The sequence below is a fragment of the Anolis sagrei genome, chromosome 8 (assembly GCF_037176765.1).
Source record: "Anolis sagrei isolate rAnoSag1 chromosome 8, rAnoSag1.mat, whole genome shotgun sequence".
NCBI classification, from domain to species: domain Eukaryota; kingdom Metazoa; phylum Chordata; class Lepidosauria; order Squamata; family Dactyloidae; genus Anolis; species Anolis sagrei.
Genome location: NC_090028.1, coordinates 17,010,977 through 17,037,847, shown reverse-complemented (window position 1 = coordinate 17,037,847; position 26,871 = coordinate 17,010,977). Strand labels below are relative to the sequence as shown.

Genomic DNA, 26,871 nt, shown 5'->3' with positions numbered 1-26,871 from the left:
TCTCGAGCTGGTCAAATCTGGCTCGAGTGAATAACTCCCTGAGATGTTTTGGTATTTGCATTTTTAGGTAGTTAGCAGTTTGAAAGGTACGTTTATATTGACTCAGCCATTTTAGGTTAGCAGTCTTACTGAGGGTGGCTATATCTTTTTGTGCTTCTATATCTAAAATTCTTTGTATAGCACCCTTTCTTACTTGGTCATTTGAGGCGCAAGAGACAGGAAGCCCACAACTTCTTATATAATTTGTCAGTTGTGTAATCCAGGAGGTCGGTAGTTGGGATTTTATCTGTTCTAGTAGGCACAATTTTGGGAGTCTATCAGGCTCCATTACATTGATTTTACACCAGTAATTGTACGCTCTAAGTTTAGACTGTGCATTGATTGTGTAGATTTCCAGTTCTGCTCTCACTGCAGCAGCAGAGGTCCTTTTATCTACTCCCAATATACTTCTCAAGTGCTGGGGTTGAGCTTGTTCTATTACTGAGACGGAACTTAAACCCCATACTTCTGCTGCATATAAAAGCATAAGTGTAACCTTAGCTTTATACACTTTAATTATTGGGATTAGGCTACCTGGGTAGCTATGTGTTTTTAGCTTAAGTATTAGATTCAGGCTAGCCTTTGCCCTGAGGAGACTCCTTTGGTGATGGAAAGTCCAAGAACCAGTCTCAGAGAAAGTTACTCCAAGGTAAGGGAAGGTGTTTACTTGTTCTATTACCTCACCATCCAATTGCCATCTGTGTCTTTGCTGCCTTTTTCCAAATACCATTATTTTTGATTTTATCTTGTTGATGATTAGAGAGTTATTCTGGCAATAGGAACTGAGTCTTCTTAACAACCTACAAAGTCCAACTTGCGAGTGTGATAGTAATATCATATCATCAGCATACAGCAGAGTATTACAATATGCGTTTAGGACTTTAGGCATATGAGTTACAGGGTCTTTCATTACTCCAGGTAGATAATTGATATAAAGATTAAATAATATTGGTGCTAAAATACACCCTTGTCTTACCCCTTTGCATGTGTTGATCCTGCTTGTCATAGCTCCATTTACCCCAAACCATACTTTCAAGCAGCTATAAGGTTTTTATCAGTAGCAGCCTAGGTTCAATTTTGAGATTGCACAACTTATTCCATAATGCTTCTCTGTTAACAGTATCAAATGCTGCAGAGAAGTCAATAAAGGCAGCATCGCTTCTCGGCCTTTTGGCTAAGATCAAGTGTAGTATCTGCTCTTATCAGTATCTTCTATGCATAACATTTCCTTTTCTCCAAACAAACTTCTTCATTACTGCATTGGGCTGGAAGCTTTGCTCATGCTTCATGCAATGTTTGTTTTCTTGGAGGAAAAAGTGAAACATTGTGTTTGTAAGGTTGGAGTTGTGCCTATGATGTCAGAAACACCCCCGGCCAGGTCAAATTGTATTTCTTTCTCTCATTGGGGACGTGGCAGGGACAAACCATGGCCAGTAAGAACCCTGTATTTTTCAAATTCCCATTTGAAGAGCCCAGCATAAGCTACTGACACCTGAGATACTTCTTTCTCTTTTTGTTAGCTATATTACAACCCAACCCTAAATAAAGTGCACCTTGGTGCATTATCCTCTAAATCTGCTTCTTTGTATCACTTTTTGCCTCTTTTCCTCCTATTTTCACCCTCTGCAGCCGACCCTGGTGGCCACATGGCCCATATGCCCCCCATGACTCCCAGAGCAGGACTCAGTCTCTCTCTCTTGCATTAACTACTCCTTCCCTCCCCTGAAACCCTAGCTAACCATCTACCTTCCTTGGGTGCCACGGTTACCCTCGTATCCGGTATCCACGGATCCCCATTTTATCCTTTTAAGGTGTATATATTTTATATCCCTATGTATAAAACACCTTTTGAAGAAGTATGTCACTGGTAGAGACTTTAGTGACCTTTCACCAGCACTTCATGACCTGGGAAATTCCCTCAAGTGTTTTCTGGGCCTCATCTTAAGAAACAAAGGACTCAAGCACTCATCATCCTCAGGGCAACTGTAGAGGGGACAACAGGATCCAGAGTTGGACTGCCTGCCCTTTGTGCAGCCACCTGGACATATAAAAGGATATATCACTTGGTATTCTCGTCCCAGATGTTAGGATGGCTTGCCCCATTTTCCAGAATGCCATTTCCCCTTTTCCCGGGAATGAATTCTTAATCCTCTCATTATGGACAATATGCTGCCTTGGAACATAATGGACACTGGTGCAGAGTCACCAGATCTGCTCAATAAGGATACATTGAAAACAATCATTAAAACAATAAAATGCATTGGACCTGATGGCCCCACTTTGTTTGTCTCGGAGCTGGGACAATGTAATCCAATCATAAAACTATATCTTTTTTGTCTGAAGTTTCCATCCTGCTCCCAGTCAGCCATTGGAGAGCAAAAACCTGCATTGGAAGCAGGGAACTCTCTCTGATTGACTGGTGGGTGCCCGAGTCCCACCTCACCAGGGAATCCCATTCAGCTGATTGTGACATCAACAAGACTCAGCCAATCATGGCAAAGCTGGCTCCAGTTGAGACAGGAGTGGGAATTTCAAAGGAATGTACTGTATAAAAATGTCTATCTTTTAATGTCATGGCATCTCAGCTTCCTTTGGTGGATTACTGCAAGCAGGCATCACTTCAGCTAATTTGAATTAATTACTTTGGTGGCTTATTCTTCAACTTGTTGAGATTTATTTGGGAACATTGGGTAGCTTCTTCATCTTGTCAGGCGCAAGGGTCCATGGGAGGCTCGCTGCCGGTACTGGTATCTGCTTATCAGGACTCGGTATCCATGCTTCTTGTGCCATCCACCCAGACAATATAAAAAAATAAAACTGCGATGTGCTTCTCTCTATGCCTGAGCGAACTGCAGGTGTCTATATTGAGAAGCTTGAGATGCTCAGCAACTGAGACTATTACTGGTTTAAACATCAAAAAAGGATATTTATTTATTCAAAGTCCTTCAAGACTTGGCATGGTTCATCAAAGTTGCAAACAAACAGTCAATAGATGAAACTACAAAAATATTCTTTCTTTTCTTTAGTTACAGAGGTAACCCTTTTCTCCAAATGGCAGATAGGATCCTGGAATCTTAACACCCTAACCTTAAATTGTTGTAGTTTAGAAAAAAGCAGGTTTTTCCCTATCTATAACTTAAGGTTAGTTCTGGGGACAAAGCAGTGAAGACTCTCTCTATATATAACTATATAACTCAATCTTCTCAATTAAGCTTATCTGTCTATAATATCTCAATACAGCTCAATACACAATATACTATTTATATTAACTCAATATAGCTTAATACTTATATATAATAGGCCTGGGTAACAACAGAAAAATTTGTTTCTAAACTCGTTTCATTTTTAGGGGGTCCATTGCGTTTCGTTTTGTAAAAGAATTCCGAATTTTTCTTTAAATTTTTTTCGTTATTTACGAAATTTCGTAAATTTCGAATTGATTCGTTAATGGCGGACGCGATTGCGCAATACGCTAAAAAAACCTCCAAATGGGACAGGGGGAACTTCTGAAGCTTCCCTCTCCCTCTGTTGTTGACTGTTGGTGTGATAATTTATTTTTTTATCACTGATAAAACAAACAACAACTATAAAACTTGCACCAGACATATGGAAATAATAACGAAACAATTTCAAAATGATTTCGAAACGATTTCAAACCAATTACGAAACAATTACGAAATAAAATGAAAAATTCGTTTCGATTTTTAGTTGCTCCTGCATGGCTCAATATCGGATCGTAAGCTAATTTAAATACGAATCAATAACGAATTACGAAATTAACGAACGAAACCGCCCAGCCCTAATATATAATGTATAATATACTATCTATAGCTTAATATAGCTTACTCAGTTTAGTTTTTGCAATGGTCCTCCCAGAGCTAACTGCCTAGCCATCAGCACGTCTGAAGTCTTTCCTCTAACTGAAAAGGCAGGGGAGAATCTAAAATGGAGATCTTTCCCTGGGAGAAAAGGCGGTCCCTAAACTCAAAGAGCTGCTCTTTAAGCCAATAGTTGCAAAGAGGCCTGCAGACTCTGATACTATTAACTTTTAGGATTCTTCCAAAGCTGCAGCAGCCCTGGGAGAAAATGCAAGAGGAAGCAACCTCAAGCAACTATAAAGTAAAGCAAATCAGGCTCCTGGGAGATGGAACACTTCTGGTTCAACTATCCATGGCCCAGATCTCACTATCTGCAGCTGGTTTAAATGGCTGTATTTCACCTATATCCCTAGTATTATATTACAGTAGAATGTGTCAATCTTTCTTTTCTAGCACTGAAATTTTCCAAGGCAGATGCATTTGGAGAAGGAGATGTGATGAACAATATGATATATAATATATGCCAGTGGTGCCTACATCCCCTTTGGAGGTCCAAGTACAACTTGTTCTGATTCCTGGGGCACATCTACAATTATCATTTAGTTGAGTTGAGCCCATTCATCTGCCTTTTGGGATAACAGTTCAGTGTAGATGTGTCACTGGACAGCTAAAAGCAATTATAAAAATGAGCTGAAACATCCCTCTCTTCCATTTATATTGGCCAAATGCAGCAGATATTATTGTTCCAAGAACAGAGATTGCCATGTTGTATTTGCATGGCTTGTAGCTATTAAAAGACAGGAAGCCTTCCCAAAAAGAGGAGCATAGATAGCAATCTGAATTTAACAGCACAAATTGGGCTAAACAAACAAGAATTTGCAACCAGGCTATGAAGAGCTAAGCAATCAAAACATTATCTTCCTTGAGGCACAAATCTGTCAGCTTTTAAAACTTATTGTCACTTCCATATTGCTCATTCCTCGGTTTTTTCAATCATGCTTATGAACTTATTTGAGCATTTTGGAAAGTTGTTGACAAAAAGTGCCAAAATTATCAAAAATTTCTAGGTAGCTTAAGTGTTATGCTCCAATTTATCCTTAGGGGGGAAAAACATATCATTGCTTAGTCATTTTGTTCTTGAAGGAAGTAATAAGTAATTGTAGCAAGATTCTTCCCAATGTTAGAAAGTGTTTGAAAATGATACAATTTTTCTACATTCCTTTCCATTTTGGATTCATTATAAACAAGAAATTTCATAGGATTTTATTTTGCTTCCCCACAAAAATATTTTATGGTATTTTTTCTATCATGGCTTCAGAACATAGAATCATAGAATCCTAGAGTTGGAAGAGACCTCATGGGCCATCCAGTCCAACCCCCTGCCAAGAAGCAGGAATATTGCATTCAAAGCACCCCTGACAGATGGCCATCCAGCCTCTGTTTAAAAGCCTCCAAAGAAGGAGCCTCCACCACACTCTGGGGCAGAAAGTTCCACTGCTGAATGGCTCTCAGAGTCAGGAAGTCCTTCCTAATGTTAGATTGTGTGCTAGTATGGCTGTACCAGGAGCTCCAACTTTATTTTCTTTCTGTTATCTGTTTGCAGTTATAGGGCAGGCCTCCTGTCCATCATAATTAATTAATTAATTAATTAAGCTTTGGTTCCACCCCTTGTTCAGGGCTCTGGGAGGGAAAGGAGCCACTTTTGGGCAATCTCACACAAGGAAGCAAAACTATAGGATGTAGACCAGCTCATCCTGAAAAGCTTCTTTTCTCAATAGCATCCAGGGAAAAGGTCCCAAGGCTCTGGCTGAGAGCTCACAGCCTCTCAGCCTCTCAGCAATCAGAGGGAAAACAGCCCGGAAGTTCTCAAAGAATTCTCTGAGGGAGGACAGCACTGCAGATCCACAGAACTCCAACTGAAATATCTTCAAGCTTTGGCTGGTAGGTCTACTCGATACCCAGACGCATTTGGAATCGGTAGTAGGACCCACACCGATGAGGCATAGATAGTAAACAGCCTGGGAGAGGTTAAAAAGGGTTTTTTCCTACAGAGAAAGTACAGTTAGTCAAACTCAGGTACCAGCCCATTGAGGACTAGACTAAGAAAGCCTTGAAGTGTTGTTTGAACCATTGAAGATTTGTTGTTTGTTCCATAATAAATGCTTTGTTGTATCGTTAAAGACTCTAAAGACCATTACTTCAGAAAAATCCCTAAGAACCCCTCTTTGAGGCACCCCTTGTTTCCCGTTGGGCTTAAAGTATACGTCGTATAGAAGAGTACAGCTGTTACCGGCCCAGCGCATGACAGAACACATGAAAGCTCCTTTTTTGTAGTTTGAACCCATTGTTCCATGTCCTAGTCTCCAGGGAAGCAGAAAACAAGCTTTCTCCCTCCTTCCTGTGACTTCCTCTCACATATTTATACATGGCTATCAGATCTCCTCTCAGCCTTCTCTTCTTCAGGCTAAACATGCCCAGCTCTTTAAGATGCTCTTCATAGGGCTTGTTCTCCAGACCCTTGATCATCCATGAAAGAATGAACGGGACACAGAGATTCGGTTTTAGACAAGGGAAATTTTATTTGACTCAGGGTGCACTTAAGCTGTAGAATTAGTGCATATCAGCACCACTTAAACTGCCATGATTCATGGCTGTGGAATCATGGAACTTGTAGTTTGGTGAGGCACTAGCACTCTTTCATGCAGGAGGCTAAGTCACTTCTAAAACTAAACTCTCAGAATTCCATATGATTCAGCCATGACAATTGAAATGGTATCAAACTACATTGATTCTACAGTGTAGACCAGGGGTCTTCAAACATTTTAAACAGTGATGAAGGGGACCAGGGTTTAGATTGGACCCGTGTGCAACAGATAAGAGAGATTTGTAATCAACCTACTTCGAGTGAAGAGTTTGAGGGTTTCACTAGTGACTGGCAACCTGGGAGTTCCTGGCAAGACGTAAGTCTTGACAGGCGCTGGCAGTGCTGGAGAGAGGAGCCATCGCACTCAGCTGTGGGGGATGAGGCAGCTGATAGCAGTAATGAGGGAGAAGGGAGTAGCCTTTCTAGGAATGAGGAATTATGAGATAAAAGCTGATGTGTTGACCATAGAACTTTGCAGAAGGCAAAGTGTCTTTATGGGACATAAATCTTTGTTGCTGCCAACTCACTAGCTTGGGTCCTTGGCTACAGCTTCCTGCGTTCCTGTTTTCCTGCATTCCTGAGACTCCTGCATTCCTCTGTTTACCTTTTACTACGGCTTGACTACGTACTGGTTTGACTTTCGCTTTTGACTTCTGGAACTTTAAACTGTTAACTTTGTGCTTGAACATCTCATCGTTTTTGGGACTTCATTTTGCATCTTCTGTGACTGTGTTTTTGTGCTGTGCTAATTTTCAAGCAGATTGCTGAACTGTAAGTTTAATCTGGATTAAACAGCATTATAATCAAGGTTATATTTTTGTTACTGTTATTACTGCATTTTTGATGCCCAATTGCTACATTACTTTATGCACTTTTATCCTTTAAAAGACTATTTTTGTACAATAAAGCTGTGTTTGAACTCTTTATCTTGTGTTTGGCTCTACTTGAGGCTTCTGGGTCTTGACATCGATATAGATATAGATTTGGTATTTGCTGCACATGTTCCAATGAATCATCTGAGCAATAGGGCTGGGCGGTTTCGTTCGTTAATTTCGTAATTCGTTATTGATTCGTATTTAAATTAGCTTACGATCCAATATTGAGCCATGCAGGAGCAACTAAAAATCGAAACAAATTTTTCAATTTATTTCGTAATTGGTTCGTAATTGGTTCGAAATCGTTTCGAAATCGTCTGGTGCAAGTTTTATAGTTGTTTTTGTTTTATCAGTGATAAAAAAAAATTATCACACCAACAGTCAACAACAGAGGGAGAGGGAAGCTTCAGAAGTTTCCCCTGTCCCATTTGGAGGTTTTTTTTTTAGCGTATTGCGCAATCACGTCCGCCATTAACGAATCAATTCAAAATTTACGAAATTTTGTAAATAACGACATTTTTTTAAAGAAAAATTTGGAATTCTTTTTAAAAACGAAATGCATTGGACCCCTTAAAAACGAAATGAGTTTAGAAACAAATTTTTCCGTTGTTACCCAGGCCTACTGAGCAACAGTATTATTATTATTATTATTATTATTATTATTATTATTATTATAGTATTATTATTATTGTAGTAGTAGTAGGAGGAGGAGGAGGAGGAGGAGTACAAGTAACTAAATCAAGTTTGATCCCTTCTTCTCTATTCCCAGTCCTATGGTCAAACAACTTTTACAACCTGGCTTTTTTCAAATTTGCATATGTAATATAAATAGGTAGTATTAAAGAATAGATTTAAACTGCATGCAGTTGAATTAGAGGGAGGAGCAAGGTGGATATAATAGCAGGAATGGGGCTTTTACAAAAGTGCCTCCTGTTTTCGCCTGTGAAAAAGTTGGGAAAGTAGGAGAATATTTGAGAATTCTCTGCCACAGCACTCAATGAAATTAAATGCGAAAAATGGGAGCACACACTGTTTTCATCTTTATAAGCTTCTTTAAGCTTTTGCCCTGAAAGGGTTCTACTAGTTCAAAGCACAGCTTTGCCTTCACTGAACAGTCAAAGAAGAGTTGTACTTTCTTGGCCTTTCAAGATATAATGCCAGCTTAATTCAGGTTTTGGTATTATAAACCTCAGGGGGTGGGCGGAAAGAGACATTGAATAAAATCAGCTTCCATTTATTAAGCGTACCTGCACATAAAAGAAAATGAATAGAAACCCGGAGAATGAACCACATTATGTATTTTGGATATTTTAACACAATGTTTGTTACAGTTGTTATAGACTCTTAAAGCAAAATTTGACCTTTATTATTAACGTACGATTTTTTTGTTATTATAATAAAGGAGGTAGAATTAACTTTTGAGAATTATAAACGGAAACTGGCACGTTGGGACTCACATTTTCCCTGTGTGTGTTTAGTTTAGGTAATTATTATTATCAGTGTTGTAGTTTTCGTGTGTAGATGAGGGCAGAAGATTTGGATAAGAATGTTCAATATGTTTTGTCTACAGTTTTTTTTGGTACACCCTATATGTAAGATTTCTTAATTTCAATTACATGTTATTTTTTTAAATAAAAAAGTACATTTTTTACAAAAAGCAGCATTCTGAAGTGGGAATAACAGAACAATCTAAATTTCTAAGACTACAGCTTCCTTAATGCCATTTCCCCAATCTTACCTTAAAGCAATATTTATCTCAGTGGGACTTAAATGTATATGTGGATACGATTGTATTGCAAAACATTTAATGTGCAAAGGACAGGTGTGATGCAAGCACTCTGTGTTTTTTTTTACTGTTCTTCTTAAATAAAAGTGTGTGTGTGTGTGTGCACTTGTATTTTAGCTAAATAAAAGTCAATGCTGATATTCTACATTGACTACTTAGTAGTTAGTTATATTTACATAATTAAATAATGTCACTTGCCCTTACCCAACTCAACAGCTCCCAGAGACATAAAATGAAGGAGGTTTGTTCTCCTGCTGGTTAGGACACAAAAGGGGTTGTTGCAGTAGAGTGTGCTGGTCAAGCTACAACTGGTAGTAGAAGGGGTATGAGGGCTGCTTAGGTGTTGGAGCAAGAGCAGCAAAGGAAATGAATTAGGGAGATATTCATGACACCTACAGATACTGATTCGTTCAAAGGTTTCTCAGATTCTGAAATGGAAGAAGAGGGAGATGGGGGCAGAGGTTTGAAGCAGGTTACTTGGGAGCAAGAGTCAGATGAAGAACGGGAAAGGAAACTTATCCATGAAATACTTAATGCTCCAACTGAGGAGGAAGACTTTATGGGGTTCATGGGGAGTGATGGGACCAGGAGTGATAATGAAGAGGAGGATGGGCTGGATTGGACCCGTGTGCAAGAGATCAGGGACATATGTACACAACCAACATCTAGTGATGAGTTTGAAGGGTTTTCTGGAGATTGGCAACCTGGTAATACATGGGGTGATCTAAGTCTTGATAGATGCTGGAAAAGTTGGAGGGACGGGCGGTGGCGATCAGCTGTGGAAGCTAAGGCAGCAGAGAGTGATGAAGACAGGGTGGAGAGCAGCTCATCATCCGATAATGAGTTATAGGATAAAAGAAGGTATCAAACATGCTGTATGTTCCTCCTTCATGGTCTCCTCCATATTGCTGTGATTGGTCATCAATGCTATAACTTGTCTGATAGAAATCTGTATTGAAGTTGTCAAATCCAGACATTGCAACCTATCTTCAGGGCCTCCTTCTGCGAGGCGATCCTCCCTCTCCTGACCAGGAGGGGAAGTGCCACCCCATGTCCCTGGGCTGCAAGAATCTGGGAAACAAGGAATGGTAGTGAAAATTTCTGTTTGTGAAGCAACTCAACTGTTTACTCAGTAAGCGAATACTCTGAATTCTAGACCAAAATTTTGAGCATCTTTGGTTAATGCAGGTGAAGACTACATTAGGGTGGCCTTGCTCTGCATCACCCAGCACAAACTCCTTGTGGCATTTGATCACCATGGAACTGATCTGGGGTCTTTCCAAATTGAATAATCAGTGTAGATGTACCACAGAGTAGTTTGACACTACTTTAATTGCCAAGAGTCACCGCCATAGAGTCGTATGAATTATATTTTTACTTAGTCTTCTCTGCCAAAGAATGCCGATGTGATGCCTCATCAAACTACAGATCCTGGGATGCCATAGCATTGAGTCAGGCAGGTCTGTAGCCAGGATTTCATTTCGGGGGGGGGGGGGGAGGAGGCTGAACGTTTTTCAGGGGGGGGTTAAGGGGGGGCTGAGTTTCGGGAGGGGGCTGAGTCTGAGTGAAAGAGGGTCTACCCTAGCAAACATTTTGTATCATTACCCCAATACCCCCATGCATATGGGATATATTGAGTATGGTGATCAGATCATGATATGAATAAACATAACAGTTTAAGTAATGCACCAGTAAGGTCTTTTCGCGAACCACCATGAGAATTTCGGGGGGGGGGGGGCTGAAGCTCTGGCTACATGCCTGGAGCCAGGGCAGTTAAAGTGGTGTCAAACTGCCTTAATTCTGCAGTGTAGATTCACAAATCTGTAACTGCAAAACATAATACTATCTCATGGAAACTGGGTACTCAGGAAAGATTGGTATATTGATATAGTACTATAATTCTGAATCAAAACTTATCTTATAATGAGTTTAAGAGAAAGTAAGGTTTGGGAGACTTGATTTCCCCCCCATTTCCTTTCTGTAGCTGTTTATTTATTTAACACATTTATACCTTCACTCTTTCACCAAAAAGTCTGTACAGAGAATCTGACAAATAGCTTGACAGGCCAGGGCCTCAAGCTCAAAAGACTAAATAAGATATGTCACACAAGGGAAAAGGGGGAACGAGAAGAAAAATTAAATTTAGACGCAATTTAGCCTTGGCACAAGGAAGCTATGCATGGTTGCTCTCATTTTCTCTCTGTGGTCAGAGCAGTGGCAGCTGAAACCTAGGGGAGATGTTCTTGGCAACTACTGGAGTTCAGCTATGAGGTTAAATAACTATGAAGTTAGCAGGAATGAGTAACACCCAATTGTTTGTTTTTTTTTAAAAAAAAAAAACATTAGTTGCAATTCATATTTCAACAAAATAGCAAAGTTACAATCTGATGAAAAGATATGTTGTCCCTCCTTATGTTACCATCAAAATATTCTTGCTTAAAAATATTTAATTCCAAATAATGAATCATTTGTAGATACTTTCCACCTCTTGTTTCAGTTCAGTGAAACTTCTTCCAACTTAGTTGCATGTAGGACTGTAGCCAACACATATTCAAGTTATGGGTGACGTGCATTCCAAAAGACATATGTGGGCTTCAAGATCAATTTCACATCTCACCAAACGTCTGAAATCTCATTAATTCACCGTCATATTAAATATTTTGGACTCAATAGAGCCTTCAAATATTTTATTTATTTCGTACACTTCTATCCCGCCCTTCTCCCTACAAGGGGGACTCAGGACGGCCTTCAAATATGAATTTAGTGCTGTGTGATTGTCATGAACCAGATGCCTTAAGGGAGCCAAATACAAGTAAAAGATCCAAACAATATAACAAAAATAGCTTAGAAACACTTAACTCAGTGTATCTAGCAAGAAAACAAAGAATCTAGCAAGTATCTAGCAAGAAAACACTGAATATAATCCGGGATAACAAAAAGTTCAAGCAAACTGCTCCAAGGTCACAGAGTTCTTGAAACACAAAGTATCAAGGTGGAAGCAAGCAAAAACATAGTCAGAAAACAGTCCCAGGTCGAGGCATGTCCAAAAGCAGAAGTTTTGGTCCACAACATGATGTTGTCGTCCAAAAACAATCCGGAGTCAGATGGGAAGTAGAAGTCAGCACTTACGAGATTCCAGTCAGTAGAAGCACGGAAACACAGCAATCTGCAGTCCCAGGACCCAAGGAAAAAGTAATGGCAGCAACAAAGTCCCAAGCCCGAATTCAACACTTTGCCTACTGCAAAGTCCCCAATGTTTGATACCTTCTTTTATCCTATAACTCATTATCAGATGATGAACTGCTCTCCACTCTGTCTTCATCACTCTCTGCTGCCTTAGCTTCCACAGCTGCTTGCCACTGCCCATCCCTCCAACTTTTCCAGCGTCTATCAAGACTTAGATCACCCCATGTATTACCAGGTTGCCAGTCTCCCGAAAACCCTTCAAACTCATCACTAGATGTTGGTTGTGTACATATGTCCCTGATCTCTTGCACACGGGTCCAGTCCAGCCCATCCTCCTCTCCATTATCACTCCCAGTCCCATCACTCCCTGTGAACCCCATAAAATCCTCCTCCTCAGTTGGAACATTAAGTATTTCATGGATCCACTTCCTTTCCTGTTCTTCTTCTGACTCTTGCTCACGAGTAACCCACTTCAAACCTCTACTCCTGTCTCCCTCCTCCTCCATTTCAGAATCTGAGAAACCTTTGAACGAATCAGTATCTGTAGGTGTCATGAATATCTCCGTAATTCATTTACTTTGCTGCTCTTGTTCCAACACCTGAGCAGCCCTCTTACCCCTTCTACTACCAGTTGTAGCTTGACCAGCACACTCTACTACAACAGTGATACTTCGTGATCCTATATAAAGTAGGCCTGTGTGCTCATTGAAAAAATGTTTCAATACTCATTACTAAATTAGGAGGGAGGGGTGACATAGTTTCTAAAGTGTTTCTAAAATATTGTAATGGGTCTGCAGAATAACTATAATGAAGAAGCAAGTTTTTCATTATTTGTTCATTAAGTAATTGTTTAAGTGGGGAAGTTTGTTTATTTATTTATTTCGGACATATGTATCCCTTCCTTTCTCAACCTCCGCAGAGGGACTCAGGGTGGCTTCTGGGGTTCCTTTCTCCCTCATTTTCAGAGTTATCAGGATTGAAATTACTACAATTATCAAACACATTGAGCACTGAATTATCAAGGGATGGCAATTGTGTATGTGGGAACCAGTCCTAAACCCGATATTTACATATGGAATCTAGGTCTTATTGATCCAATCTGAATTTGTTTGCAAATTGAGGAAAAGGGGGCATCACATAATTTTTAAAGACAGCTATATTTTTGATTGTTAGGATTTTCAGCACTGACAATTGCCTAAGGAGACAGAACAACTCCCTCAACATGCCTCTTTCTATCTTCTCACTTTTTCTCTCCTTTATTGCTTGATCAGAAATGTTTTTAGCTGTTACTTGTATTGATTATAAAGTGGGGCAAAACATTATTTCCCGATTTCCCCAGGTCCTTTCTCTCATGGGAGCTTAAAAAATATCACAGATCTATCTATTTATTCTTCCTAAGCCCCTTTGGCAGTTGGTATATTCTGGAGTGTATGTTTTAAACAAAATTAACCTTTAAAATTGTGATATTTTTTCGATGCTCATATTTAACAGAGCCCATGAAAAATAGGGCTATTTTCTCCTGTAAACTCACTAAAGAGGATATGAGAACAGCACGCATCCTTTCTAAAAAATAAAATAAAAAATAGATTGAAGAACTGAATTGGTCCCAGTTCTCCAATCTATTGAGGACAATCTATGAGGGGTATTTTTTTAAGTAAGGTCCGTTTTGTTGTAGACACTAGTAAGTTTGCGCGCATACCGCAATGAGCATGTGTGTCGTGTACCGTCATGCCTCGGGAACAACTGTGCTCAGTTTCCGCTCTGTAGCTCACCTGTACAGTTCTGTTCTGTGCTTTAAAAATGTTTAAGACTATCAACTCACCCGCCGCATGTGAGGTTCGCTCAGTGATACGGTTTTTTGTCAGCAAGGAACCTGCCTGCTGCAGAAATTCATCGACAGATTTGTGAAGTGTACGGTGATACTGTTATGAGTGAAAGCAAAGTGCGTAAGTGGGTATGACAATTCAAAGATGGCCGTGACAACGTCCATGATGAGGACCGCTCCGGTCACCCTTCTTTGATTACAGTGAACTCTTGGTTATCGGAGCAGATGGCAAGTTTTTATGAAGAGGGTATTTTAAAATTGGTTCAGAGGTATGATAAGTGTTTGAACAAACTTGGCAACTATGTCAAAAAATAGAGTGAAGTATGTACTTTCTGAAAATAAATTTACTTTTTTGAAATAAACTTTCGTTGTGTACTTATGTTCAAACGGACCTTACTTAAAATATACCCCTTGTATCTTGTCCTTTGGGATACTCTTCATATCATTTACAGATTCTGTGCTGCATTTCCCCTACTGCATTATTGGTCTTCTCCATCTTTTTTTCCAGATTGAACACAATTATTGTTTTGGGAGAAGGTCAAGCAAAGAAGGTGTTGAGTAGTTCTGCTTCTTCTCTCTCTATTATTACTGTATCACCATCTTCTCAAAGCAGTCACCCTACCATTTTCTTGTTCTTTCCTCTTGTACCAACATGACATCAACCCCCCCCCCCAAACTTTTTATTGATTTTGGCTCTTTGTTAACCCTTAGCTTGTTCTATATTTGAGATTTCTTTAAAAACATCTTCCCACACATGTTGGCTATTTGTTTGAATTCCTCTTTGTGAATCCCTCCTCTATTCCATATCCTGTACATGTCCCTGTTAAATCTTAGTTCAGTTGAAACTCTTTATACATCCATCCTGTTTTTTAGACATCTCACTTTTTTATTTCTCTTAAGACTTCTTTGAAATTATGGAATCAATATTTATTTATTTATTTAGAACTTCTATATACCTGTCTTCTTGACCGCCAACGACAGACTCAGGACGGTTCACAACAGAGGATTAATAAACAATAGTTTAAAGCATCACATCCCATAATACACTAATAAAAAAACACATTAAAATACAATCATATAATTACATAAGGCCAAGTCGTCAGAATGAAATCACAATTCATCACCATCCGTCCGTGTGGTCAAGAGTTATTGACTCACTCATCAAATGCCAAATTCCAGAGCCAAGTTTTCACCAGCTTTCTAAAGGTCAGGAGAGAAGGGGGAGTTCTAATCTCCAAAGGGAGAGAGTTTCAGAGCCGAGGGGCCACCACCGAGAAGGCCCTGTCCCTTGTCCCCACCAGACGCGATTGCGAGGGTAGTGGGACCGAGAGCAGGGCCCCTCCAGAAGATCTTAACAACCTTGATGGTTCATAGGGGAGAATCCGTTCGGACAGGTAAACTGGGCCGGAGTCTCACTTTTAAGGAACTCCTGTCTATCATGAACTCCCTTCTCTTTTATTGTTCCTGACTGTGGAATCACACCTAGTGTTTCTCTAAACCAGGGGTCCTCAAACTAAGCCCTGAGGGCTAAATACGGCCCTCCAAGGTCATTTACCCAACTCTTGCTCAGGGTCAACCTAAGTCTGAAACTACTTGAAAGCACACAACAACAATCTTATCTCATCAGCTGAAAGCAGGCCCACACTTCCCATTGAAATACTAATACGTTTATATTTGTTAAAATGTTAATCATTTTAATTATTGTATTGTTTTTAAGTGGGTTTTTTGGTCTACAAATAAGATATGTGCAGTGTGCATAGGGATTTATTTATGTTTTTTTTTTCAAATTATATTCCAGCCCTCCAACAGTTTGAGGGACTGTGAGCTGGACCTCAGTTTAAAAAGTTTGAGCACCCCTACTCTAAATTGTCTGAAATAAGCTGTCTCTGATTATGATTGGCTTCCCCTTTCTACTTTGTAGCCAGCTGCATTAAATCACTACTGATTGAAAGGTCATGAGTTCAGCCCAGGTCAGAGTAAGCTCCCAACTATTAATAGTCTAGCTTTCTGTTTACCTATGCAGCCCGAAAGACAGTTGTGTCTGTCAAGTAGGAAATTTAGGTACTGTTTTATGCTGGAGAGAGTAATTATCTAATTTATAACACCATAAAACCTTCCAGCAGCATGCGTAAGAATGAGGACTCAGTGTCACAAGAGGACGGTGAAGTGACAGCTCCCCCTGTGGCTGGAATTGAGCATACCCTCATGAAACCAGAAAGCTGGAATGTTAAATTGCCTGTGTCTGTCTATATATGTTGTATGTCTATGGTACTGAATGTTTGCCAAGTATATGTGCATTGTAATCCACCCTGAGTCCCCTGCGAGGTGAGAAGGGCAGAATATAAATACTTTAAATAATAAATAATTTATTTTTTTTGTCGTGTCAGGAGCAAGTTGCTTCTGGTGTGAGAGAATTGGCCGTCTGCAAGGACGTTGCCCAGGGGACGCCTGGATGATTTGATGTTTTTATCAGCCTTGTGGGAGGCTTCTCTCATGTCCCCGCGTGAGGAGCTGGAGCTGATAGAGGGAGCTCATCCGCCTCTCCTCGGATTCGAACCTGCGACCTGTCGGTCTTCAGTCCTGCCGGCACAGGGGTTTAACCCACTGCGCCACCGGGGGCTCCTAAATAAATAATAAATAAATAAATAAATAATAAATAATAAATAAATCCTACTGTATAAAAGCTCCGGGAGAACATGGAGAACATTCCTACCTAGTGATCCCATCACATTGACCTCATAACCAAAGCATGACATTTGATTATGATCAGTTATGGATCTCTTAACAGGTGTAAATATTCTTGACATATAATGCTATTCATTTTCCTTTCCTGTTCAGTCTATTTCTCTGAAATAGGTTATATCCATATATTCTTACATCCCAATCAAGAAATGAATAACACCAGGTTTCATATCATATTTGCTTTGTTGTATTAACAGTTTATTTTCTATACTCTGTGCCTTTATGTAGAGGTATCACAGATGATGGGCCTTCTTCCCTAACTGCTTGTTTATGGTTTTCTTCCACCCATTTTTGGGTTCTTGTACTATTTGCCAAGTACTCTCTATAACATTTGTGTCATTATCTCCAGCACTTGACAAATTCCTGCCCTCAAGAATAATGTCTTCCTCCCCAACATAACTCGATTTAAATCCTTCCTGATGAGGTTTGTGAGACTCTTAGAAAAAAAAATCCTGCCAGCTTCTCTGAGGTACAATCCATCACTTGCTAGAAGTTCATCTTCATGATACTATAGAAGAAACCAAATTGTTCTAGATGGCACTGTTGTTGTTCATTCGTTCAGTTGCTTCCGACTCTACGTGACCTCATGGACCATCCCATGCCAGAGTGCCTTGTCGACCGTCACCTCCCCCAGCTCCTTCAAGGTCAATCCAGTCACTTCAAGGATGCCATCCATCCCTCTTGCCCTTGGTCGGCCCCTCTTCCTTTTTCCTTCCATTTCCCCCAGCATCATTGTCTCCTCTAAGCTTTCCTTTCTTCTCATGATGTGCCCAAAATACTTCATCTTGGCCTCTACTATCTTTCTCTCCAATGAGCAGTCAGGCTTTATTTCCTGAAGTATGTACTGGTTGGATCTTTTCGCGCTCTAAGGCACTCCCAGAACTTTCCTCCAACACCACAGTTCAAAAGCATCTATCTTCTTTTGCTCGGCCTTCCCTATGGTCCAGCTCTCACATCCATAAATGACTATGGGGAATACCATTGCTTTGACTATGCAGATCTTTGTTGCCGGTGTGATGTCTCTACTCTTCACTATTTTATCGAGATTGGACATTGCTCTCCTCCCAAGAAGTAAGTGTCTTCTGATTTCCTGGCTGCAGTCTGCCTCTGCAGTAATCTTTGCACTATACATGAAGCCAATTGCTTATCTCCACTGTTCTTCTCTCTCTTCTTGAACCATGTCCTTCAACTGGAAAGAAAAGTGAAATGATAACTTGTGTGTTAAAATCCTTCAACGTACACAGAGTCTTATTATTTTTTATCATATCCTAAGGCTATTCCTTGGAGTGTCATTGGTTCCCATGTAGTAGACCAAAAGGAAAGGGTAAAAATCAGACTAGTCAGACAAATCTGTAACATCGCAACATTTTACCTCAGAGAGACAGCACATCTCTCAGGACATCATGCCAGGCCTGCAAACCACTGCTTGTCTTCTCTTCAACAGGGAGTTCCTAATACACACATGCTTTTGCTGAAAAATGGCAAACGCCATTGCATATGCTGAATCTTCCAAGATCACATGTTCTTTGAGGACTACTGCTCTTGTTGGTGTTCATCATCATGACTGGTAAAGAAAAGAGAGCTTCAAATCAATTATGTTGCTCCAAACTCACAGAATGAGCTTTTTTCCTTCTGTTTCTGAGAGTCATGTTTCTACAAATGCTTGCCTCCTATCTTTGAGCAATGACCTCTTCCTCTAAGACATCCCTGATGTGGGTTGTTGTAGGTTTTTTTGGGCTTGTTCATTCATTCAATCGTCTCCGACTCTTCGTGACCTCATGGACCAGCCCACGCCAGAGCTCCCTGTCGGCCGTCACTACCCCCAGCTCCTTCAAGGTCAGTCCAGTCACTTCAAGGTTGCCGTCCATCCATCTTGCCCTTGGTCGGCCCCTCTTCCTTTTGCCTTCCACTTTCCCCAGCATAATTGTCTTCTCTAGACTTTGCTGTCTCCTCATGATGTGGCCAAAGTATTTCAACTTTGTCTCTAGTATCCTTCCTTCCAGTGAGCAGCCGGGCTTTATTTCCTGGAGGATGGACTGGTTGGATCTTCTCACAGTCCAAGGCACTCTCAGAACTTTCCTCCAACACCACAGCTCAAAAGCATCTATCTTCCTTCGGTCAGCCTTCCCTAAGGTCCAGCTCTCACATCCGTAGGTTACTACAGGGAATACCATGGCTTTGACTAGGCGGATCTTTGTTGCCAGTCTGATGCTCTACTCTTTACTATTTTATCGAGATTGGACATTGCTCTCCTCCCAAGAAGTAAGCGTCTTCTGATTTCCTGGCTACAGTCTGCATCTACAGTAATCTTTGCACCTAGAAATACAAAGTCTGTCACGGCCTCCACAATTTCTCCCTCTATTTTCCAGTTGTCAATCATTCTTGTTGCCATAATCTTGGTTTTTTTGATGTTTAGTTGCAACCCAGCTTTTGCACTTTCTTCTTTCACCTTGATTAGAAGGTTCCTCAGCTCCTCCTCGCTTTCGGCCATCAGAGTGGTGTCATCTGCATATCTGAGGTTGTTAATGTTTCTTCCAGCAATTTTCACCCCAGCTTTGCATTCCTCAAGCCCCGCACATCGCATGATGTGTTCTGCATACAAGTTAAAAAGGTTGGGTGAGAGTATGCAGCCTTGCCGTACGCCTTTTCCAATCTTGAACCAGTCTGTTGTTCCGTGGTCAGTTCTTACTGTTGCGACTTGGTCCTTGTACAGATTCCTCAGGAGAGAGACAAGGTGCCTTGGTATGCCCATCCCACTAAGAACTTGCCACAATTTTGGGCTATATGGCCATAATTTTTGGGCTATATGGCCATATTCTAGAAGTATTCTCTCTTAACATTTCACCTGCATCTATGGCAAGCATCCTCAGAGGTTGTGAGGTCCTCACAACCTCTGAGGATGCTTGCCATAGATGCAGGTGAAACGTCAGGAGAGAATGTTTCTAGAACATTGCCCAGTTCTAGAACAACCTCTGAGGATGCTTGCCATAGATGCAGGTGAAACGTCAGGAGAGAATGTTTCTAGAACATTGCCCAGTTTCTAGAACAACCCAGTGATTCCAGCCATGGAAGCCTTCGACAATACACCCCTGATGTGTTTGTCATCCAGAACAAACTGATCCAGGCTGTCCAAAAAAACCTTAGGGCCTCCTAATTTGCTGAAATGTAGGTAACCAAGGGCCTCAATTTGCTGGAAGTTGTCTTTTACCAGACCACCAACTTGCACATGCTGCATGTACATCTTTCCACCCTCTCCAACAAGAACATAACCATACCATGGGCTGTGACTGCAGCGGCTCTCTCCTCATCCCTTTTAGTAGTCTTATATAGGCACTCAATGAAAACAGGCACAGATCAGAGTGGCTCTGAAGTTCCAAGTTGAAATGCCTGGTCACTAGTTCCTTTAGCTTCATTGGATAAAATGCCATTATCCCATTTCTGTCATCAACCAAATGAAAAGAATAACCTGCCTGTCATGTAAGGATGCTCTTTACACAGGCGTTAAGCACTGTTTTCTGTTTTACAATAAGTCAATGTACAACAACATGAAAAAGCACCAAGTCTGGGATTGAAAGGGTTACACACGATATCCAGCAAGCCTTTACATTTTGTAGAACAAGTAGTTACCTTTGCCCTAAAACAAGTTATCTGTGATTCTAAAGTGAGTTTTGAAACCACTTGCTGATATGACATTGAGCATACCGTATAGATCAGCTCTTCAGACACTACTGGGAAAGTTCTAACACTTGGGTACCACTCAGGGCCAAATTGCATATGCTGCTCAATTGTATGTAGCATCTCCCTAATGACTTTGTTGTTGTTCACAGTACAGGTGAAGAGATTGCATTTTGCACCAGCAGGGATTTATATGTTCTCAACTCATACTTGCAAGACACTAAAACTGAGCACAGCAGCTAATACTAGGGATTTAAATGATTAACTATTTCTGCCTTGCATGTAAGGATGAATAGTTTCTGTAGCTTTTTCCCAGCTGCAGGTGAAAGAATTCCTGCTCAGTTTTTATCAGAATTTGCATGGCTCAAGGTGTTTTTGGAAACAATTTTATACCAAAGTGTATGCTTTTAAATTAAAAAATATATATCCACTAGGGCTGGGCGGTTTTGTTTTGTTAATTCGTAATTCGTTAATAATTCGTTAATTTTTTCAATTACAAAACGATAACGAACCATTCTGGAGCAATTATTAAAAAAAATGAATTTTCAAAAATGTTTTGTAAATGCTTCGTATTTCGATATTGTATTCGTTTCGTTATTGTTTTGAGGTCGTTTTGTTATTATTTCCGCATGTCTGGGCCAGTTTTATGGTTTAATTAGTGAAAAAAAATTATAATATCACACCAACAGTCAACAACAGAGGGAGAGGGAAGCTTCAGAAGTTTTTGGAGGTTTTTTAGCGTATTTCGCGGTCGCGTCCGCAATTAACGAATCGATTCGTTATTGTTTCGGAAATCGATTCATTAATTTTTTACCATTTACAAAATTTCGTAAATATCGAACTTTTTAAAAGGAAAATTTTGTAATTATTTTAAATATCGAAACAAAAAAAAAACCCAAATACAAATCGATTTTAGAAACAAATTTTTCCGTTGTTACCCAGGCCTAATATTTTCCCCTGATTTTTCCCAATAAAAGGTGTCACCAAGTTGAAGGAAGTGCCACCAAGGTTTATTAGCGATTCAGCTTAAAAAGGATGCAGAGCCGCAATCATTCGCCAAAGCAGAGCATGAAAGGTTACACAATAAATGCCATTTTTATAGAAAATACAGAGTTGTGCGTTTCAAATCTCCCGCTCCCACCTCCTTCCGGTCTTGAAAGTGATTGGCTGGTGCGCTAGCAGCTGGGAGGAGGCTCGTCCACCTCCTAAGTGCCTGGGCCAATCACAGAGCGGCTGCAGTGCGCCAGAACCAGTGGGAAAGCTTCTGCCGCATCGGCGCTTCAGTGAATCAGGAGGGAGGGAGGCGGGACAAGGGAACACAATGCATTTTTAAATGGATTATGGCTCAGGAAATGTCCAAGAGGCTTAACGAGTTCTGAGGGGATCTGCCAGTCAAGCCGGCCTATTGTTTTGTGAGTGGAGACAATGAACATGTGGCAGCAAAATCCGGGTTTTTCCTTGACTGCGAGACAGGGGGACAAAGGAAGCAAAGGTTCTTGTGGGTTTTTTCGGGCTATAGGGCCATGTTCTAGAGGCATTTCTCCTGACGTTCCACCTGCATCTATGGCAAGCATCCTCAGAGGTAGTGAGGTCTGTTGGAATTAGGACAATGGGTTTATATATCTGTGGAATGGCTGGGGTGGGGCAAGGAACTCTCCCCTGCTGCAGCTAGGTGTGAATGTTAAAGGAAGCAAACTTTGGTATATGTTATCAATGGGATGTAAACAGGTCCGGTGGGGAAGATTCCCCCTTATCTTGTTGAAAAATGATTAAATTCTGCCAAATGAATCATCTCCTGGTGGTCTGATCCTCCAAGGTCAGGAAATGGTTCTTTTTCTACTGTCCATGCAAGAGATGTCCTAATGAGAGTTTCTGTATACGCTTTCATTCCTTTTTTTTCTTTTTCTTTTTTTAAATTATTTTTATTTAACATAAACACATTAAGTAAACATACCTTTATCACTAAATTATTCCTATACTCTATAACTACTACAAATTCCAACTAACTATAAATCAATTCAGACTTCTCTCAATTTTGTAAATTGAGAGAAGCTTTCATTCCTTGGGGCTGGGTGACTTCCTTACATATTTTCTTAAGTGAAGGGAGTGGGGCAAAGGGTCAGGAAAGTGTCAGAAACACAAGGGGAAATATAGAAATATAGAGATCATACACAAGGAAATTATATCTAGGCATCTCTCCCCCCCTGCCCCCCCCCCCAACAGAGCAGTTGATATAAGCCTTTATCATGGCATAGTATGAATTCATAGCTCATTTTGGGAAAATTCATGGGTGAAAACAAGTTCATGAAGGAAAGAGGAGTCCAAAATGTGGCAGGAAGTCCAAAGATCATAAAAAGAAGTCTGATGATTTCCACTAAGCCAAGGTATGGAGCCCTGCAGCACTGGGGTTGAAGTCTGTCCTTCGTCCTTGGAAAACTAACTCTTTCCAAAGGCTGGAGCCCAGGGACCAATCTGCTCCACGAAAGCCTCATGGGGTCCTTGTTGTTGTTAGTGTCTTGGCAAATTGACCAAGACTTAACTCCTATTGTGCAGTCTGGTGCCCTTGCCCTTTGCAGTTACTACTAGGGCTGGGCGGTTTCGTTTCGTTAATTCGTAATTCGTTAAAAATTCGTTATTTTTTTTTATAACGAAGCGATAACGAACCATTCTGGAGCAACTTAAAAATGAAACGAATTTTTAAATTCGTTTCGTAATTGTTTCGGATTTGTTATGTATTCGTTTCGTTATCGTTTTGAAGTCGTTTCGTTATTATTTCCGCATGTCTGGGGCAAGTTTTATAGTTGTTTTTTGTTTAATTAGTGAAAAAAAATTATAATATCACACCAACAGTCAACAACAGAGGGAGAGGGAAGCTTCAGAAGTTCCCCCTGTCCCATTTGGAGGTTTTTTAGCGTATTTCGCGGTCGCGTCCGCCATTAACGAATCGATTCGTGATTGTTTCGAAATCGATTCGTTATTGTTTCGTAATTTTTTTAACATTTATGAAATTTCGTAAATATCGAACTTTCTAAAAGAAAAAATTTGGAATTCTTTTTAAAATCGAAACGCAAAACCCCCCAAAAAACGAATCGATTTTAGAAACAATTTTTTCCGTTGTTACCCAGGCCTAGTTACTACCTCTTATGGGGGGGGGGGGGCATGCTCGACTTCAGAAGCAGTGGGTTATTTTGTGCATCCTCTCCCAAAAAATCCTCAAAACAGAAGTCACCATTGAGACACACATTGTGATTTTTTTTTCTGTTCACACACACACACTTTCCAGAAATATATATAGAGCAATCACAGGCTAGAGCTCATCAAAAAGCCAATGCCATGGCAATGGTGGCAGTGAAGAAACTATCCTTATCTGTCATAATTGCATCTGTTTTCCAGTGGAACTCTCCAGAGTGGTCAGAGGACTTTTACACTCTCGCCTCGGAAAAGAAAACAAAAATTACTCAACAGCTCACTGTGAAGAAGTTGCACAAGACTTTGCAGATCAAATTGCTTGGATTTGAATTGACTTGGATGTTGTAGTTGGATGCAATCTTGTGGCTGTTATTGGATGCATTGTGAGTAATGAAATTTCAGGGCATGGAGAGTTAGAACAAAGACAGATTCTTGGAAAAGTGAGAACATATCTGGAGTTTGTTTTCCCCAAAAGTAACAAATCCATCTGAACAAATGTTAGAGGAATAAAAAATATATATGCTGAGGATGTGCATTATTTTGCTAGAAAATGAATTTTTCCAAGCTCTGTACTGAAGGGATCTGATACAAAGTTCTTGTGGGTTTTTTCGGGCTATATGGCCATGTTCTAGAGGCATTTCTCCTGACGTTTTGCCTGCATCTATGGCAAGCATCTTCAGAGGTGAGGTCTGTTGGAACTCAGAAAAAGGGGTTTATATTAGGTCTGGGTAACAACGGAAAAAATTGTTTCTAAAATCGATTCGTTTTTTGGGGGTTTTTGCGTTTTGTTATTTAAAATAATTACAAAATTTTCCTTTTAAAAAGTTCGATATTTACGAAATTTCGTAAATGTGAAAAAAATTACAAAACATTAACAAATCGATTTCCGAAACAATAACGAATGGATTCGTTAATGGTGGACGCGACCGTGAAATACGCTAAAAAACCTCCAAAACCTTCTGAAGCTTCCCTCTCCCTCTGTTGTTGACTGTTGGTGTGATATTATAATTTTTTTTCACTAATTAAACAAAAAACTTGCCCCAGACATGCGGAAATAATAATGAAACGACCTCAGAACAATAACGAAACGAATACAATAACGAAATACGAAGCATTTACAAAACGTGTTTAAAAATTCGTTTTTTTAAAAAATTCCTCCAGAATGGTTCGTTATCGTTTTGTAATTAAAAAAATAACGAATTATTAACGAATTACGAATTAACGAAACGAAACCGCCCAGCCCTAGTTTATATATCTGTGGAATGACCAGGGTGAGACAAAGGACTTTTGTCAGTTGGGCTAGGTGTGGATCTTTCAACTGATCACCTTGATTAGCATACAATGGGCTCACTGTGCCTGGAGCAAACTCTTCTTGAAAGGTAATTAGATGTCCCTGCCTGTTTCCTCTCTGCTGTTTTTGCTGTTGCAATTTTAGAATTTTTTAATACTGGTAGCCAGATCTTGTTCATTTTCATGGTTTCCTCCTTTCTGTTGAAATTGTCCACATGTTTGTGTATTTGGTACATTTTGATAGTTTTGGTTGTGCATGATATTCTACTCATAGCCAACAGTATGTTGCCACGTATAACTCCTTTTTTCACTTTTTTTTGGATTTGCTATCTTTTGGTAACATACATCACATTTTGGATCTAAGATATTCCCGGCTTTTGAAAGCAACCCAAGAGGAATGGGCATATTGGGTAAAAGAAGTAGTGAATGCCTCACAACAGCAAGGCAGATTTCCATCTTGTTTTGTGGTGAGGTCAATGCAAAAGCTTCTCTGAGCAATTATTGCCAAGAGAACCTGATGATACAGTCACCTTAGGGTTGTCATAACATGGAAATGGCTGGAAGTTACTGATTAGGTCATTTGATATAGGTATTTTGGAAAACTGTAATTCTTCAAACCTGCCTAACCCAAGCATATCTTCATGGAACCAGGCACAGTGTAGCTTCTTGGTAGCTTTATTATTATTATTATTATTATTATTATTATTATTATTAACTTTATTTGTACCCCACTAGCATCTCCCGAAGGACTCGATGCGGCTTACAAAGGCCAAGGCCTTAATAAAACAATACAACAATACACATAAACCATAAAGCAAATCAAAACATTAAGCAATAACCGTAAACATTTATTTATTTACTTTATTTCTATACCGCTTTTCTCAGCCCTTAGGCAACTCAAAGCGGTTTACAAAGTACAAATTATCACAAGACAGTATCATAGGCAATTAAAACACATTATACATAACAATCAATATCAATAAACAATCATTATCATAACGCCTCAACACCAAATCAGAAACCATTCTCATAATCCTTTGTTCCATGTTCCTATGTTCGATTGTACCGTATTCCTATAATCAATTGCACTGTTTAGCCAAACGCTTGTTCGAAGAGCCAGGTCTTCACCTTCCTCCGGAACGCCAACAGTGAAGGGGCCTGTCTAATGTCTACAGGTAGGGCATTCCACAGCCGAGGGGCCACCACTGAGAAGGCCCTGTCCCTCGTCCAATAAAAACAATACACCGTAGCACAATAAAACTAAGGCCGGGCCAAGTGTAGATGGGTACAGATTAAAAGTGCTGAGTATGACAGTTGAAATATAAGGATTTTTGGGTAAGTACAATGTGCGGACAATCTTAAGTCTCTAGTAAAGTGCTTTTGGGACATGTTGCTGTGGTTTCCTATTCTGGAAAGGCACACCGGAATAGCCAAGTCTTCAAGCTCTTCCTAAAGACTGCCAGCGCAGGGGCCTGTCTGATGTCCTTGGGGAGGGCTACTACAGAGAAGGCCCCGTCCCTCATCCCCACCAATTTGCTGGATTGGAAATTGTATAAGCCATAACAATACCGGAGAAGAATGCTAACAACAACAGTCGCAGCAGCAGCAACAGCAACAACAACAACAACAACGGGCTGAAACTGTTCTCGAATGACTAGTAACATTTAGTTACACATTACATTTTCTTGAAAGTTAATAGCTCCTTTTACTACCTTTCATTAGTCATATAAATGAGCATAAACAGCTGAAATTAATGTAGAAAACCTGATACAGCTAAACTTTCATAGAAAAATTAAGAAGGC

At 40.1% G+C, this 26,871-nt stretch overlaps 1 protein-coding gene and 1 pseudogene across 1 annotated transcript in view; both read left to right on the top strand.

Annotated features, from left to right (window-relative positions):
* CDH8 (cadherin 8) overlaps positions 1–26,871 on the top strand; it is a 603,855-nt gene that overhangs the window by 157,185 nt on the left and 419,799 nt on the right. The gene's annotated exons all lie outside the window — the stretch shown is intronic.
* On the top strand, positions 1,194–1,369 carry LOC137097586 (U2 spliceosomal RNA; annotated as a pseudogene).